Source organism: Pristiophorus japonicus, chromosome 1 (genome assembly GCF_044704955.1).
Source record: "Pristiophorus japonicus isolate sPriJap1 chromosome 1, sPriJap1.hap1, whole genome shotgun sequence".
Lineage (NCBI taxonomy): Eukaryota > Metazoa > Chordata > Chondrichthyes > Pristiophoridae > Pristiophorus > Pristiophorus japonicus.
The window spans coordinates 85,414,481-85,427,209 of NC_091977.1; the positions used below are offsets into that span (position 1 = coordinate 85,414,481).

The following is a 12,729-nucleotide window of genomic DNA, read 5'->3' on the forward strand; positions in this document are numbered from 1 at the left end:
TTGCAGGAAGCTACCACCGGAAACTCGAGGGAGGAACTCGTCCCCCGATGCTAAGGAAAATAGTAAGTGGGGGGCAGGAGTCTGATGAGAATCATGGGAGGCAGAGGAGTGGGGGTGGGGGTGGGGAAGGGGAGGGGCCTATGTTTCCTTGTGGGCCTGGTGGAGCAGGAATTTAAAAAAATAATCAAACTTACCTGGATCTCTTCTGGCCATAATCCTGCCTGTCGCCAGATTTTACTGGCAGCTCTGGCACTGGGCATCGCAGCCGTGACCCAGTAAAAATCGTGTCGTCGGCCGAATGACATCATTGCACTCTGACATTTAAATATTGATGAGACCCCGCCTGCCTGTGGTGGGCACCATCCCCATGACCGGAATCAGCGGGGTTAAAATGGCGACATGCATGAATGCATTGGGAATGCTTCAGTAGTATCTGACCACCGTTTTAACCACCCGCTCACCCTGTTCTCACCAGGCGGGCAGGGTTAAAATCGGGACTAATAAGTTACTTCCACTTTTATAACATAGGATTCCAGGATTTTTTGCAATGCTTTGGGATCACATTCTGCAATTTGGTCCATTTTTCTGTGAAAACTAAAATCTAATGGCCTTGCTCATGACATGTGAACAGAAGCACTTACACAGAGTACAGTGGGACATGAGCCTGTTTTACCTTATTTGCAGGTATACCCAATATTTCACAAATATGTTGGTTTTAGAACTTTCTGATGGGGATATGAGCAAAAAGATTCATTTCCAGGAGGTTTTGGGACATTGCTGAAGATGATGAATAAAGTGCACTTGATTCTCAAGTGAGTCTATCAACAACAGAATATCCTCTGAGAAAAGGAACATTCACAGAATAGAATCTTAGAAATTTATAGCATGGAAGGAGGCCATTTCAACTCATCATGTCCGCGCCGGCCGACCATGAGCTATCCAACCTAATCCCACTTTCCAGCTCTTGGTCCGTAGCCTTATAGGTTACGCCACTTTAAGTGCACATCCAAGTACTGTTTAAATGTGACGAGGGTTTCTGCCTCTACCACCAGTGAGTTCCAGACCCCCACCACCCACTGGCTGAGGAAATTTCCCCTCATATCTCCTCTAAACCGCCCCCCAATTACTTTAAATCTATGCCCCCTAGTTGTTGACCCCTCTGCCAAGGGAAATAGGCCTTTCCTATCCACTCTATCCAGGCCGCTCATAATTGAATACACCTCAATCAGGTCTCCCCTTAGCCTTCTCTGCTCCAAAGAAAACAGACCCAGCATTTCCAATCTTTCCTCATAGCCAAAATTCTCCAGTCTAGGCAACATTCTTGTAAATATCCGCTGCACATTTTCCAGTGCAATCACATCTTTCTTGTAATGTGGTGATCAAAACTGCACACAGTGCTCCAGCTGTGGCCTAACCAGTGTTTTATACAGTTCAAGCATAACCTCCTTGCTTTTATAATCCATGCCTCGACTTATAAAGGCAAGTATTCCACATGCTTTCTTAACCACCTTATCTACCTGGCCTGCTACCTTCGGGGATTTGTGGACCTGCACGCCAAGATCCCTTTGTTCCTCTACACTTCTCAATGTCCTACCATTCAATGTGTATTCCCTTGCCTTGTTAGACCTCCCCAAATGCATGACCTCACACTTATCCAGATTGAATTCCATTTGCCACTGTTCTGCCCACCGGACTAGTACATTGATATCTTCCTGCACTCTGCAGCTTTCTTCTTCATTATCAACCACACAGCCTATTTTTGTGCCATTTGCAAAATCTGCAAGTCATTGATATATACTACAAAAGCAAGGGACCCAGCACTGAGGCCTGCGGAACCCCACTGGATACTGCCTTCCAGTCACAAAAACATCCATCAACCATTACCCTTTGCTTCCTGCCTCTGAGCCAATTTTGGATCTAACTTGCCACTTTGCCCTGGATCCCATGGACTATTACTTTTGTGACCAGCCTACCATGTGGGACCTTATCTTTTCGGAAACAATCAGAACCAACACTCTAATGTCATTATCACCCAACTCAATATAAATAAGCAAACAATTTTCTCCCAAAGAGGAACAGCAACAACAACACCAACTCGTAACTTTAACATACCAAATGTCCAAAGACACATTTCATGATAAAAAAAAAATGGGGGGGAATATTAAGCAACACTCAGAAAAGGGTCAGGGAAAATGATCAAAGATAAGATTGAAGAGGTAGGTTTTAAGGAGTCATTTGAAGGTGGAGATATAGGTATAGCAAGGCAGAGAGGTTTAGGGACAGAATTCTAAAGTGCAGGGTCAAGGCAGCTGAAGGTTCTGTTGGTGGGGTGGGGAGTGGGGAGATGCACCATAGGAAGAGTGGGGAGTATAAGCTGAGACATGGAGATAGAGAAGATTGCAGAGATAACATGAGGCAATCCAAAGAAGGGATTCAAAAACAAGATAAAGATGTCAAATGCAGTGCAGTAGAGAGTGGGAAGCTAATAGTGGAATGATAGGAAAGTGGGACTTTACATAGATTTCATAGAATATACAGCACAGAAACAGGCCGTTCGGCCTAATCAGTCCTTTTATGCTTCACTCGAGCCTCCTCCCATCATTCCTCATCTCACTATCAGCATAACTCACTATTTCTTTCTCCTTCATATGCTTATCTAGCTTCTCCTTAAAGGCATCTATACCATTGCCTGAACTACCCTCTGTGATAGCGAGTTCCACATTCTCACCACTCTGAGTAAAGAAGTTTCTTCTGAATTCCCTATTTGATTGCTTGGTGACTATTTTATATTAATGACCTCTGGATTTGCTTCTGGAAGGTCTCCCATCCTCCATAAACTTGAGCTCATCCAAAACTCTGTCTCCAATTTAAAACCTTTATCCTCATGTTTAAATCCCTTCAATACTTCGCCTATCCCAATCTCTATAACCAATGATACAACCTTTGGTGCCAACTGAAAATTATTTTCTGGAAAATAGATCATTAGCGAATTCAAACAATAAAAACCTACTGTTTTGAGGGCTCTTGGATCTGATGCAAAATTTCTTCTCAATGTGCTTAAAATATAAATTACTGGAGTTATCCAGTTTCAGTGGCTGAAACTCACTGTTTTGGCTCACACAGGAAAAATGGCTGCTGGAGGGAGATAGCAACCTAGCATTAGTCAGCACCTTCTGGAGAAATGGTGAATTGGAAATCAATTCAAAGAACAAGAGCAGCTGAGGGGAAACCAACAGTCTGATTAACAGTAAACATTTCAGGCTCCTCTGTGCTTACTGGGAATTGGGGTGGAACCAGGACTCTGGTATGGTACACATCATAAAGATTCATAATTTCTCAAGCAAAGTGAGAATTTGGATACTGAAAATGTTGATTTCTTAAGAGTTAATGTACTACAGTGATATAAAATGTTGACACCAAGAATGCAAATAGTTTTCTACAAGTCTCTACATTAGCCAGCCGGAATATGTTAAAATAAATGGCAAACAAAATAATTTTTGTTGTGAAAAGTAGAAAAAATTATTCTGCCTTCAGCAAATAAAAATTCTGGAATAAATATTTTATTAAGTATTTATTCTCACACCTATTATAGAAAGGAAATGCCGCAGTTACTTTATGTACAAAAATTTTTAAATATAAACTAACATTGTGGGTCAGTTTGCTTGTCTGCAAACCCAGTACTGTAACTGGTAGAATTCTGAACATTTACAGCACTGTTTTCTGCATGAGCATGCATTCAAAAATACAAAAATTATAAACAGACGCCCTTCTATAACCACACAAGCCTCAGGTGAGGAACAGTTATCACTAAATTCATTTTTTTAAAGATTAAAACTGAAAAAATAAACTTAATGTGGCAGAATGCAAGTAATGGAGTTTGAGGAGCTTCAGCTTATGTAAGGTAGCGCTTGAGAGACTGGAAAGAGCATTGGAGGAGTTGAGTCTGGAGTTGAAGATGTGAATGAGGGTTTCACCGTGATGGGGGTGACACAAGGAAGGAAGTGGGCAACGTTTCATAGCTTGCTGTTTGAGTGTGATATGGGTCCCTAATGGCACCACTGAATGCTCTTGCTTGTTATAGTATCACTCGCAACTGGCATGATGAAAGATGCCATGAATACTGTTCATAGAAACATAGAAAATAGGTGCAGGAGTAGGCCATTCGGCCCTTCTAGCCTGCACCACCATTCAATGAGTTCATGGCTGAACATGCAACTTCAGTACCCCATTCCTGCTTACTCACCATACCCCTTGTTCCCCTAGTAGTAAGGACTTCATCTAACTCCTTTTTGAATATATTTAGTGAATTGGCCTCAACAACTTTCTGTGGTAGAGAATTCCACAGGTTCACCACTCTCTGGGTGAAGAAGTTTCTACTCATCTCGGTCCTATATGGCTTACCCCTTATCCTTAGACTGTGTTCCCTGGTTCTGGACTTCCCCAACATTGGGAACATTCTTCCTGCATCTAACCTGTCTAAACCCATCAGAATTTTAAACGTTTCTATGAGGTCCCCTCTCATTCTTCTGAACTCCAGTGAATACAAGCCCAGTTGATCCAGTCTTTCTTGATATGTCAGTCCCGCCATCCCGGGAATCAGTCTGGTGAACCTTCGCTGCACTCCCTCAATAGCAAGAATGTCCTTCCTCAGGTTAGGAGACCAAAACTGTACACAATACTCCAGGTGTGGCCTCACCAAGGCCCTGTACAACTGTAGCAACACCTCCCTGCCCCTGTACTCAAATCCCCTCGCTATGAATGCCAACATGCCATTTACTTTCTTAACCGCCTGCTGTACCTGCATGCCAACCTTCAATGACTGATGTACCATGACACCCAGGTCTCGTTGCACCTCTCCTTTTCCTAATCTGTCACCATTCAGATAATAGTCTGTCTCTGTTTTTACCACCAAAGTGGATAACCTCACATTTATCCACATTATACTTCATCTGCCATGCATTTGCCCACTCACCTAACCTATCCAAGTCGCTCTGCAGCCTCATAGCATCCTCCTCGCAGCTCACACTACCACCCAACTTAGTGTCATCCGCAAATTTGGAGATACTACATTTAATCCCCTCGTCTAAATCATTAATGTACAGTGTAAACAGCTGGGGCCCCAGCACAGAACCTTGCGGTACCCCACTAGTCACTGCCTGCCATTCTGAAAAGTCCCCATTTACTCCTACTCTTTGCTTCCTGTCTGACAACCAGTTCTCAATCCATGTCAGCACACTCCCCCCAATCCCATGTGCTTTAACTTTGCACATTAATCTCTTGTGTGGGACCTTGTCGAAAGCCTTCTGAAAGTCCAAATATACCACATCGACTGGTTCTCCCTTGTCCACTTTACTGGAAACATCCTCAAAAAATTCCAGAAGATTTGTCAAGCATGATTTCCCTTTCATAAATCCATGCTGACTTGGACCTATCATATCACCTCTTTCCAAATGCGCTGCTATGACATCCTTAATAATTGATTCCATCATTTTACCCACTACCGATGTCAGGCTGACCGGTCTATAATTCCCTGTTTTCTCTCTCCCTCCTTTTTTAAAAAGTGGGGTTACATTGACTGCTCTCCACTCGATAGGAACTGATCCAGAGTCAGTGGAATGTTGGAAGATTGTTTAAGATTGTTGCAGTGGAAGCTCTTTCTGTTCACATAAGCTGCTGATACATCTTTTGGTGCCCTGATAGCTACATGAGTTCAGTCTAACATGTCCTGGTCATGAGGAAAGTGGGTTACTGCTGCAAATCATAGACCTCTCATTCTGGCTGATGGTGTCCGTCATGTAGGTAATGTCCTGGCCTGGCAAGGAGGGCATTGGTGACCAGTTTGATGCAGCTGCGCACGGCACGTGGAAGGAGCCTGGGGCAAAAATGTTAAAGGTGGTGGTGCCTTTGACAATCACTGGCAAAATTTGGTCCCCTGGTCCAACAGGCGGCAGGTCCTGCTGCAGCAGGTTGTTTTGCAAACTCAATCAGCTGTAGAGTAAAATTGCCGGTCAAGAGCTTCCGGTGGATAGGGGGCAGGAAGTTCATTTTCCCCATGTTATTTGCGTAATCTTACATATTATAAAAAGAAAAAACATTTGAGTTATAAAAATGCTGGTGGCTTAAGTTTGCAGCAAAATTATGTCGGATAAATTTTAGTACAATTAACTTTAGAAATTTTTATTTAATTTTCTGTTCCTTTTCTCACACGACAGTGCTGATATGAGCTGGTTATGGTGCTTTTGGTGTCTGCAATCTCTGCTATATTGTCTAAGTAGCATTTTTTCATGTGTGTGCTAAGAATGAGTGCTGGTGAGCTACTGGCTATGGAGCTGCATCACAGTTCATTCTGTCCTCACTTGATGTATACAGTAGTTCATGTTATAAGGTTCAGTAAAGTGAAGATTGCCTGATTTTACTTCTCCCTAGTCTAGGGACATGGAGATCAATATTAGGTCCCAGTTGAGATTAGTTACAGATCAAAGATTGAACTTGGGACCTCCCTGGTCTACATGTGTCAATATTACACTTAAAATTACTGAATTATCAATGTGTGACTAATAATTCTGATGCATTCAGAATGAAAAATGACAGAAATATTAAAATCAAAATAATTTTTAAAAACTGAGGTTATTCATATTTTTTCAGAAATTGGCACATTTGAAGTATTTACTCACCTGCAGAGATGTATTTACACTGTTGACAATTCATTATTTATAATAAAACACATCAAGAACTATTACATAGAATTTACAACAAATAAACAGGCCATTTTTCGTAACTCGTCTATGCCAGTGTTTATGCTCCACATGAGACTTCATCTAACTCTATTAGCATACCCTTCTATTCCTTTCTCCCTCATGTACTTATCTAGCCTTACCTTAAATACATCTATGCTACTCGCCTCAACTACTCCATGTTGTAGCATGTTCCACATTCTAACCACTCTCTGGGTAAATAAGTTTCTCCTGAATTCCCTATTGGATTTATTAGTGACTATCTTAGAATTAGTTTTGGAACCCCCCTCCTCCCATGACCCCCACAAGTGGAAACATCTTCTCCACATCTGCCATATCAAACCACTTCCTAATTTTGAAGACTATTATCAGGTCACCCCTCAGCATTCATTTTCTGGAGAAAAGTGCCCTAGCCTCAAAGAGGCAGTAATGGAGCAGATAGGCCTTACCGACCGGGGGCAGATGGTTGGGCCAACCGTTCCTATATTGCCCCCGGGCCGGTAGCAGAAGGAATGAGTTTCTGCGCCGCCCATGCTGCCACCCATCGGGCACGCGCCAACCCCCTCCCGACCAGCGCGACCCCCTTGGGAAATTGCCCCGCGTGAAATTGCCCCGTCGGAGCGGCGCCATCGCCAGTCGGTGCCACATTGTAGCGCCATGAATAGCAATAAAATAGTGGCCGCCGCTCTTGCGCCAGCTGGTGGCAGGTCCTGCAGCGGCTGCCATATTCGTGTCCCACTTTGTGCGGCTGGTAACTGGTAGCATCCGGACAAAAGAATGGTGGCGTGGTAACATCACTCAGCGTGCAATGCCAACTTAATGTCATCAACGCAAAATTTGACCTTGCACGATATTCAGCGCTGGGTCACAGGCTGACAGTGGCGATGTCTAAATCATACCTGTTGTGTATCTGTAAAGCATGCACTCCCATGTTCCGCCACCAGGGGGTGCATCCCCTGACATCCCAGCATCCCTTGGGAGCACTGTATATAAGCCAGCCCCTAAGGCCTGTTCCTCACTCTGGAGTGTCTTAATAAAGACTGAGTCACTGTTACTTTAACCTCCCTGTGTGCAGTCTCATCTGTGTTAGGAACACAATAACTGGCGACGAATATACGAATCCAACGCAAAGGTGCAGCAAACTGTGGGCATCCTGGAGATGTTCTCGGAGGGTGAGGACTGGGAAGCCTATGTCGAACGGCTAGACGAGTATTTTGTAGCCAATGAGCTGGACGGAGAAGGAAGCGCTGCAAAAAGGAGAGGGGTCCTCTTCACGGTCTGCGGGGCACCGACCTACAGCCTCATGAAGAATCTTCTGGCTCCAGTGAAACCCACAAATAAGTCATATGAGGAGCTGTGTACACTGGTTCGGGAGCATCTTAACCCGAGGGAGAGCGTGCTGATGACGAGGTATCGGTTCTACATGTGTCAGCGATCTGAAGGTTAGGAAATGTTGAGCTACGTCGCCGAGCTAAGGCGACTTGCAGGACAATATGAGTTTGATGGTAACTTGGAGCAAATGCTCAGAGACTTTTTGTACTGGGCATTGGCCACGAGACCTTCCAACGAAAACTTTTGACTGTAGAGACACCGACCCTCAGTAAGGCCATTGCGATAGCACAGGCGTTTATGTCCACCAGTGATAACACCAAATAAATCTCTCAGCACACAAGTTCTAGCAATGTTCAGAACTTAACTGGAACTGTGTTTGCGAGCAGAAATGTACAGGGCAGAAACCACGAGTCTGCAACTGCCAGCAGGCCTCAGGTGACCCAGATGACTCAGAGTCCCCAACAAAGGATGAATGCAAGACAATTCACACCTTGTTGGCATTGTGGAGGCTTCCATTCAGCCTATTCATGCCGCTTCAAAGGATATGTTTGCAAGAGCTGTGGAAAAATGGGGCACCTCTAACGAGCTTGCAAGCTCTGCAAAACCTGCTTACCACCACGTGGCAGAGGAAGATCGATCCATGGTGGATCAAAGCAGTTTCGAGCCTCAGAGAGAGGAGGCAGATGCTGAAGTACACGGGGTGCACACATTTTCGACGAAATGTCCACCTATAATGCTAAATGTAAAACTGAATGGCTTACCCGTAGCCATGGAAATGGACACTGGCGCTCGCCAATCCATCATGAGTAAAAAGATGTTTGAGAGACTGTGGTGCAACAAGGCACTCAGATCAGCCCTGAGCCCCATGCACACGAAACTGAGAATGTACACCGAAGAGCTCATCACTGTCCTGGGCAGCACCATGGTCAAGGTCACCTACGAGGGCACTGTTCATAGAAACATAGAAAATAGGTGCAGGAGTAGGCCATTCGGCCCTTCTAGCCTGCACCGCCATTCAATGAGTTCATGGCTGAACATTCAACTTCAGTACCCCATTCCTGCTTTCTCGCCATACCCCTTGATCCCCCTAGTAGTAAGGACCTCATCTAACTCCTTTTTTGAATATATTTAGTGAATTGGCCTCAACAACTTTCTGTGGTAGAGAATTCCACAGGTTCACCACTCTCTGGGTGAAGAAGTTCCTCCGCATCTCGGTCCTAAATGGCTTACCCCTTATCCTTAGACTGTGACCTCTGGTTCTGGACTTCCCCAACATTGGGAACATTCTTCCTGCATCTAACCTGTCTAACCCCGTCAGAATTTTAAATGTTTCTATGAGGTCCCCTCTCATTCTTTTGAACTCCAGTGAATACAAGCCCAGTTGATCCAGTCTTTCTTGATAGGTCAGTCCCACCATCCCGGGAATCAGTCTGGTGAACCTTCGCTGCACTCCCTCAATAGCAAGAATGTCCTTCCTCAGGTTAGGAGACCAAAACTGTACACAATACTCCAGGTGTGGCCTCACCAATGCCCTGTACAACTATAGCAACACCTCCCTGCCCCTGTACTCAAATCCCCTTGCTATGAAGGCCAACATGCCATTTGCTTTCTTAACCGCCTGCTGCACCTGCATGCCAACCTTCAATGACTGATGTACCATGACACCCAGGTCTCTTTGCACCTCCCCTTTTCCTAATCTGTCACCATTCAGATAATAGTCTGTCTCTCTGTTTTTACCACCAAAGTGGATAACCTCACATTTATCCACATTATACTTCATCTGCCATGCATTTGCCCACTCACCGAACCTATCCAAGTCGCTCTGCAGCCTCACAGCATCCTCCTCGCAGCTCACACTGCCACCCAACTTAGTGTCATCCGCAAATTTGGAGATACTACATTTAATCCCCTCATCTAAATCATTAATGTACAGTGTAAACAGCTGGGGCCCCAGCACAGAACCTTGCGGTACCCCACTAGTCACTGCCTGCCATTCTGAAAAGTACCCATTTACTCCTACTCTTTGCTTCCTGTCTGACAACCAGTTCTCAATCCATGTCAGGACACTACCCCCAATCCCATGTGCTCTAACTTTGCACATCAATCTCTTGTGTGGGACCTTGTCGAACGCCTTCTGAAAGTCCAAATATACCACATCAACTGGTTCTCCCTTATCCACTCTACTGGAAACATCCTCAAAAAATTCCAGAAGATTTGTCAAGCATGATTTCCCTTTCAAAAATCCATGCTGACTTGGACCTATCATGTCACCTCTTTCCAAATGCACTGCTATGACATCCTTAATAATTGATTCCATGATCTGCCACTCTGGATTAGAAACATAGAAACATAGAAAATAGGTGCAGGAGCAGGCCATTCAGCCCTTCTAGCCTGCACCGCCATTCAATGAGTTCATGGCTGAACATGAAACTTCAGTACCTCATTCCTGCTTTCTCGCCATAACCCTTGATCCCCCGAGTAGTAAGGACTTCATCTAACTCCTTTTTGAATATATTTAGTGAATTGGCATCAACTACTTTCTGTGGTAGAGAATTCCACAGGTTCACCACTCTCTGGGTGAAGAAGTTTCCCCTCATCTCGGTCCTAAATGGCTTACCCCTTATCCTCAGACTGTGACCCCTGGTTCTGGACTTCCCCAACATTGGGAACATTCTTCCTGCATCTAACCTGTCTAAACCCGTCAGAATTTTAAACGTTTCTATGAGGTCCCCTCTCATTCTTCTGAACTCCAGTGAATACAAGCCCAGTTGATCCAGTCTTTCTTGATAGGTCAGTCCCGCCATCCCGGGAATCAGTCTGGTGAATCTTCGCTGCACTCCCTCAATAGCAAGAATGTCCTTCCTCAAGTTAGGAGACCAAAACTGTACACAATACTCCAGGTGTGGCCTCACCAAGGCCCTGTACAACTGTAGCAACACCTCCCTGCCCCTGTATTCAAATCCCCTCGCTATGAAGGCCAACATGCCATTTGCTTTCTTAACCGCCTGCTGTACCTGCATGCTAACCTTCAATGACTGATGTACCATGACACCCAGGTCTCGTTGCACCTTCCCTTTTCCTAATCTGTCACCATTCAGATAATAGTCTGTCTCTCTGTTTTTACCACCAAAGTGGATAACCTCACATTTATCCACATTATACTTCATCTGCCATGCATTTGCCCACTCACCTAACCTATCCAAGTCACTCTGCAGCCTAATAGCATCCTCCTCGCAGCTCACACTGCCACCCAACTTAGTGTCATCCGCAAATTTGAAGATATTGCATTTAATCCCCTCGTCTAAATCATTAATGTACAATGTAAACAGCTGGGGCCCCAGCACAGAACCTTGCGGCACCCCACTAGTCACTGCCTGCCATTCTGAAAAGTACCCGTTTACTCCTACTCTTTGCTTCCTGTCTGACAACCAGTTCTCAATCCACGTCAGCACACTCCCCCCAATCCCATGTGCTTTAACTTTGCACATTAATCTCTTGTGTGGGACCTTGTCGAAAGCCTTCTGAAAGTCCAAATATACCACATCAACTGGTTCTCCTTTGTCCACTTTACTGGAAACATCCTCAAAAAATTCCAGAAGATTTGTCAAGCATGATTTCCCTTTCACAAATCCATGCTGACTTGGACCTATCATGTCACCATTTTCCAGATGCACTGCTATGACATCCTTAATAATTGATTCCATCATTTTATCCACTACTGAGGTCAGGCTGACCGGTCTATAATTCCCTGTTTTCTCTCTCCCTCCTTTTTTAAAAAGTGGGGTTACATTGGCTACCCTCCACTCCATAGGAACTGATCCAGAGTCAATGGAATGTTGGAAAATGACTGTCAATGAATCCGCTATTTCCAAGGCCACCTCCTTAAGTACTCTGGGATGCAGTCCATCAGACCCTGGGGATTTATCGGCCTTCAATCCCATCAATTTCCCCAACACAATTTCCCGACGAATAAAGATTTCCCTCAGTTCCCCCTCCTTACTAGACCCTCTGACCCCTTTTATATCCGGAAGGTTGTTTGTATCCTCCTTAGTGAATACCGAACCAAAGTACTTGTTCAATTGGTCTGCCATTTCTTTGTTCCCCGTTATGACTTCCTCTGATTGTCCTGGGCGATGACTCCACACTGCTTGGAAGGAGCTGGCTGGGCAAAATCCGCTGGAACTGGGATGACATCCGAGCGCTGTCACATGTCGATGTGGCCTCATGTATCCAAGTTCTTAATAAACTTCCTTCCCTTTTTGAGCCAGGCATTGGAAACTTTTCCGGGGCGAAGGTGCGGATCCACTTGGTCCCAGAGACATGACCCATTCCCACAAGGCGCGAGTGGTACCTCACATGATGAGGGAGAGAGTGGAAATCGCGCGAGACAGGCTGCAAAGCGAGGGCATCATCTCCCCAGTGGAATTCAGCGAGTGGGATAGCCCGATTGTTCCAGTACTCAAAAATGATGGCACGGTCAGGATTTGCGACGATTATAAAGTAACTATTAATCGTTTCTCACGACAGGACCAATACCCGCTACCTAAGGAAGACGATCTATTCGCGACGCTGGCAGGAGGCAAGACGTTCACCAAGCTCGACCTGACTTCGACCTACATAACGCAGGAGTTGGAGGAGTTTTTGAAGGGCCTCACCTGCATCA

General features: G+C 44.9%; 1 protein-coding gene across 6 annotated transcripts in view; it reads right to left on the reverse strand.

The window, feature by feature from the left end:
* dock8 (dedicator of cytokinesis 8) overlaps positions 1-12,729 on the reverse strand; it is a 464,486-nt gene that overhangs the window by 285,136 nt on the left and 166,621 nt on the right. The window lies entirely within an intron of this gene.